At 47.7% G+C, this 6,000-nt stretch overlaps 1 protein-coding gene across 3 annotated transcripts in view; it reads right to left on the bottom strand.

Annotated features, from left to right (window-relative positions):
* The window catches only part of Tafa4 (TAFA chemokine like family member 4), a 233,082-nt gene extending 231,361 nt beyond the window's left edge, over positions 1-1,721 (bottom strand). Inside the window, exon 1 of one of the 3 annotated variants that reach the window (XM_087659337.1) lies at positions 1,418-1,721. The gene's annotated coding sequence lies outside the window, so the exon portion shown is untranslated. 3 annotated transcript variants of the gene reach the window in all.
* Positions 1,722-6,000: the final 4,279 nt, after the last annotated feature.

Here is a 6,000-nt window from a genome sequence, read left to right on the forward strand (position 1 = left end):
GTCACCATCAGTTGGAGAGATTCTGGAAAGTACTTTCACCATCTTAATAAGACCTGTATTTCCAATCCAAAGGACACAGGCTTGAACCCTGACTTGTGACTCTCAAGTTAGCAGAAATGCTCTTCATCCAAGAATCGGTTGTAGACTTCTTCAAATCAAATCAAATGTCTGTTTTAAAATAACCAAGCCGTAAATACTAACTGCGTTCTCAGATTGCCACTCCTAAATTATATTGGGTTTTAGTTGCTGTTTGGTCTTTTATTTGTTCGCTTGTAGCAAGGATGTTTCGACAGAGCTTAGTCACTGAGGGCACAGGTTTCGGCTGGAGTCAGCAGATGGGCTAACCCTGTATCAAGGGTATTATAGAAAACAGCAGACTAAAGAGCCGATGGAAATACCCCCTCTCCCACTGCTGCTGCTGCCAAGCAGGGCTTTGTCTGTCACATCATATTAACTTTGCTCTTCTCGGAGGGAAGGCCATTAAAAAGTTAAAAGGAAAAGGAGTTTGGGGATCGGTATGCTTCACCAAAAGGGATACTTCAATCCCGGTGGGGGTTGACACATGGCTGCTACTCCGAGAGTCTGTGAACTTGTACATATACATATTTCTGACTGATTCATAACTCAACTAAGCTTTCTCAACAGGGCATGTGGAGCCCTCGGCGTTCAAGAGAAAAACACACTAGCACACGACCTAGAGGCTTGTGGCTTGGGCTGCCTCCCAAGGTGCAGGCTATCAAGTCCCAATTCCCTGAGGACAAGCTTGTGTTAAAGACGCCCTGTGGTGCGAGACAAGTGGCCATGCGACTGGAGCAAGAGGGAAATAAATGTCGAAACAAGGAGAGACGCTTGCTGCTTTGGTGGACAAAGCCAAGATGCCTCACCAGAACTCTGAAATCCTCCCCCTGTTAACCACTTGTGCTCCCAGTCAGCCCAAGCCTGGCTAGCAGAGGTCCTGGAACCACCCCACCTGCTTCCTCTTGCTAATACTTGTAAGGACCCCTGCTCCAACGCAAAAGGATGAGACCTCGAGACCAGCATGGCCAGTCAGATCCCCAGTTCATGGAGTGTTCGCCCTGCGACTACTCACTCCAATTCATCAAGTGGCTGCCTCAGTATCAGTGCGACTCCAGAGTCTCTGAAATCGCAAATTGGAAGCGGCTGCTACCCGCCATCCCTACTCTCGTAACCCCTCGCTGCACGTATCCTTACTTCTCAGTGTCTCTTCCAACTTTAGGATGCACGCGGCTGATTCAAGTACTTCCCCCTGCTTCCTGCTAAATGCCGGAGTGACCGAGCCTAGTTAAACTGAAATTAGCCCCAAAGACCATTCCTGCCTCTGAGACCATGCTTAAGCCTGTGTTTCAAGGCTGCTCCAACCCCTGCTCCCGCCAGCTCTTCCTCAGCCCATTCTTACTAGTCTAGAAAGAGTAGCCGAGTCAGATCCGGGAGTCCAGAACGAACGCTGATCACAGCACTGAAGCCAAAGGATGCTCAGCTGGCCGCTTGCCCACAAGAGCCTCTGGAACAGCCCATCGCCCTCTTAGTACGGCCAAAAGTGGGAAAAGTTCCGGTGCTGCTGCAAAGAGAAGCCGAAGAGACCGTGGGAAGCGCGGTGTTTTAAAGGAGAAACATTGTCCCAGCCAGCTCCCGGAAGGTGCAGACAGCCCTGCGCGCCCAGCAAGTGCGCCCCGTCCAGGGTGGCTACAGGCTAGCTGTGCAGAAACCAGCCCAGAGCTAGCTGACCAGGAGGAGCCCGGCTGGCCGCTGACAGCGCTGATTGGCCAGGCTGCCCGATTGCCCGCGCCCTTGTCAAACCCCGCGGTCCACGTGGGCCTGTCCTCTGCCCCCCCATCCTCCTCCCCGCACCTCCCCACCCTACTGCTGAGTGCGCCTCTCCCGAGCGCCTCGCTGTGGCCACTACTCTGCAGGTGCTGGAGGAAAGGTGTTGATTCTTCTGAACACCTGAGAGGCAAGTTAAGCCCTGTATAAGGTAGGAGAATTTGGGGATCAGCTCCCAGTTGAAACCATTGCCTCCACAGAGGATCCACTACAGACTGCGAGCAGGCATCCTCTAACGTGTGCAAAAGCAATCTGGCTGCATTTGTGATGACTGGCTTTGCGTGAGAAAAGAGAAAACTTGACACACATGTTAATAGCTAAATAATTTTTAAAAAATAATAGTACTATTTTAATGGGGCTGATTGCCTAAGCATGACAGAGACCAGCAGTGCATAAAACCAGAGGCGGTGATGCAATCTGTGACCCTAACAGGAGGATCAGAGGTTCAAGGTCAAACTAGATGACATAGCGAGTTTGATGTTGACCTGAATCGAGACTCTAAAATCCAGTTCTTCTTTGATGCCCTTCTCCAGCCCTGCCAGCTCGCTTTCCCCTCCTCCCTCACAGAAGTGCCTAACAGCCAGCAGCACTGAAACAGTATCCTCTCATCTGATCTCCATTGTACAGATGAGAAAACTAAGGCACAGAAAGACTAAAGAATTTGCTGACCATTTGGAATTCATTACTAGTACAGCTTACATTTGACTCTGATTAGCAAACACAGGCTTTCTCTGAGACCAGGCAAGAATTTCGGACTTTCAGGCTCTGCCCTAGAACCAGAATTTTCATTTAAACCCAGATTCCCCATGTGGTTACTATGTGCATGCAGCTTGAAAAAAAACATCACTGTTCTCTGTCAGTGTGCTGTCCTCTGCCACTGGCTAACAGCCCTCCCTGTCCTTTTATTTTTCATTGAATTAAAATGACGCGCCATGCTACCGCAGTCCCTTCCAAATATATCCACTCTCTCCCCAGCTGCTTGAACTCACCCAGGCTCCTGTCCCTGCTTCCTACGCCTCTGCCATACACACGCACACACAAGCCATGTCATGATGTTTTCCTGATTGCTAAGTGGCAACAAGCCTCGGCTCTTTCGTTATCAAAATCGGGGTTTTGTAGAGTCAGTCACGATATTAAATTGTCACCTCCCTAAGAGGGTTTTCAACCATGAGCAACCCTTGCAAACATGCGTGTTCCTGTGATGGCACAGTTGAAGGACACCCTGGTAAATGTCCAAGGATGCGCTATGTCCCGTGCAGGAGTCAGAGGCAGAACGCCCCTAGGAACTGAGCTAGATGGCCAAATCACTGGCACGGAAAGGTAAGAAATGCAGGGAGGGAGGGAGCTAAATGAGTCATTATTTCTCCCCCCCCCCAGCTGCTTATCAAATGTCATGTCATCCAATGTTGTGTGCCAGGCTTTGGGATCCTATGACCAACCCAGCAGGCGAGACTTCTGTCTACAGTTATGGGGATAGCTGGGCGGTAAGCAATTCAACCAGTATATAAAAGAGGCAAATTCAGAGCAAAAAATAGGTGCTAAAAGAATCAGCACAAGAACTATGGTGGTGGCTGTAATTTTTAGATCGTGTGCCCTGGTAAAGCCATTGTGACATGGTGACAGCTAAGATCTAAAGGACAGAAGGCCTACCAAACAAGCATCTAAACCGAGACTGTAACCAGCATTGGCTCAGTTGTCCTCTCGTAAGAAAGCAGCCTTGCCATTCATTTCGTAGGCACCTCCTTCTATCCTGCCACCCATTGTGCACCGCTTGAAGTTATGTAAAATCAATCAATGTCTGTATTATTAAAATGGGTCAGACTATTTTTTTTATGTAAGACCAAATGAAGGTCATGCCAACAGATCTTTTGTTTGTTTTTTTTGTTTTTGCATTTGTACACTTCCGTGTACAAACTCCCCTTAAGCCTGTAGGAACTCCTGTTATTTGAACTTTATGTTTCTCATTCCTCATTGTAAAACAGGCAAAGAGCACTATTGGGCCAATCTTGGTTTTTAATACACACGCCTGTGACTGAGTCTGTGACGGGACATTCTGACACTCCTAGGCCTATCTATAAAGATCTCTCCATTATCAGGGCTGGGGAGATGACTCAGTGGGTAAAGCCCTTGCCACTCAAACCTGACATCCTGAGTTCGGATCCCTGGGACAAACATAAAAGCTGGACTCAGTAGTACGTGGATCTGTGATTCCATGGCTTCCCCCAGCAAGGTGAGACGTAAAGGTAGGAGACTAGATCAAGCTTGTAGGGCAACATTTGCCACGAAGGTTTGTCTCGTGCAAGAGGAGAGGTGAAACCTGACAGCCAAGGTTGTCTTCTGACCTCCACACATGCCCTGAGACACACAAACACACAAATCCGCCTATTAGTAAGTAAAGCTTCCATTTAAAATTCTGTTTCTTGCAATGCTCATGTACTTTGTGTATAATTTTTCCCCTTGGGGGACTAATAATGATAACAACAATATTAATCCTAGCTCTGTGACTGAGTATGCTAAGCGCTTTATGGGGCTAGCATGTTCACCTTCTGGAAAAGTACCTTTCTCTTAGTTCAGCTTGGATTCCACAGGTAGAAAAACTCCAGCTCCAAAAAGGTTAAACAATCAGCCCATGGGCCTGGGCCAGTCTGCCACTGTAAAGTCTGCACCAGAGTGGCTAAGCAGAACAAATGAAGCAGGCTTCAAGAATGCAAAGAGCGTGCGTCTACTCCGTTGCATTGGTCTTTGAAATCTTCAAAGTGCCGGTCTTCCACCTTTTTTATTTACTCCAGCCCTTAAACTTTCAAGTCCGCTTTGCTCACTAGATAGTTACTTGCCATTCACTCGCTTCAAACTGGGAACCATAAGCACTTTGATAAATGAAACGACTGGTGTATTTTTATTTTTTTGTTTCCGACAGGCTGATCAGCTCTTCAATGCCCTCTGAGGAAACATGTCAGGCTTCTTAGAACTGTCTACTTTGACCGTACACCAGTATCTCACACGGTGACAGCTCTTCAAGACAAAGGAGACCCACCCCTTACCTAAGTAGCAAGAAAGGGGGGAGCATTACCCCTCAGCAGAGGGGGTGCGGGATGCAGTGGGAATAAGCAGCCCTGGCCGTCCTCGCCCAGATGTGAATAGGTAACTCCCTCCTGCCTGAGAATGAACTTCTGAACATGAATCAAGATCTGTTCCCATGGCTTCCCCACAGCTCGGATCCAGGAGAAAGCCCAGGGACCTTGCACTGAGGAAAAGATATCAGGCTGCTCTGGCGAAGGCTGGAATCCCTCACCTTTCTCAGGAAGTCCAGGGTATGCAGTTGCTAATGACTTCCTGCCTTGGATGGCTTGGGCAGACTTGTTTTAGACTTCTGGAACTCAGACAAGGTGTCTGGCTATTTGCTTTGGAAGGCTCAGGTGGGTTTTGCTGCTGTTCCCTTTGCTGACCACAAGGGTTTCAATAATTTATGTCTTGGACAGGAACAGCACTTCAGGGCAAATTAGTGTAAGAGGGATTTATGAACCCACAGCAAAGCACATTTTCAGAGATAACACGAGAGCCATTGCATACAAAGATACAAACTAGATTCTGATATGGCCCAGCTTTGTGTGGAATCATCAAAGAAATAATGCCCTGTCTTCCCCATCCCTTCTATTCCAACATCTCCCAGGTTGGTTGCCCACCTCTGAGCTACACTGAAGATTGGGGGTGCCGGTCATTCTTTATTTCATGGATCCTTTTACTAGCTCATTTAGAATTCCTGCTTATCAAAGGGATGTGTGGATACCTGTGTTTAGAGCAGCATGATTCACAGTGGATGAAATGTGAGAAACAGTCAATCTGTTCAACAGGCAAATGGTAAAGTGCGGTGTGTTTGTACACCTTGTACAATCGAGTAGCATTAGTATCCGCCTTGATTAGGAGGGGGATTCTGACACACATAGCAGTGAATGAATCTCAAAGACAGAAAGGGGAGGGACATAAGCCAGCTACAAAAAGACAAACAGTGTGATTTCCCATAATGATGAACCAGAATAGAAAGATTCATCGAAATAAAAAAGTAAACTGTTGGTTGCCCAGGACCAGGTGAGGAGGAGATGTTAGCATTGCTGTTTACAGATAGAGACTTCCAGCATATGAGAGGACAGATCCCAGGAG

The sequence above is a fragment of the Rattus norvegicus genome, chromosome 4 (genome assembly GCF_021556685.1).
Source record: "Rattus norvegicus strain SHRSP/BbbUtx chromosome 4, alternate assembly SHRSP_T2T, whole genome shotgun sequence".
In the NCBI taxonomy this organism is placed as follows: Eukaryota; Metazoa; Chordata; class Mammalia; order Rodentia; family Muridae; genus Rattus; species Rattus norvegicus.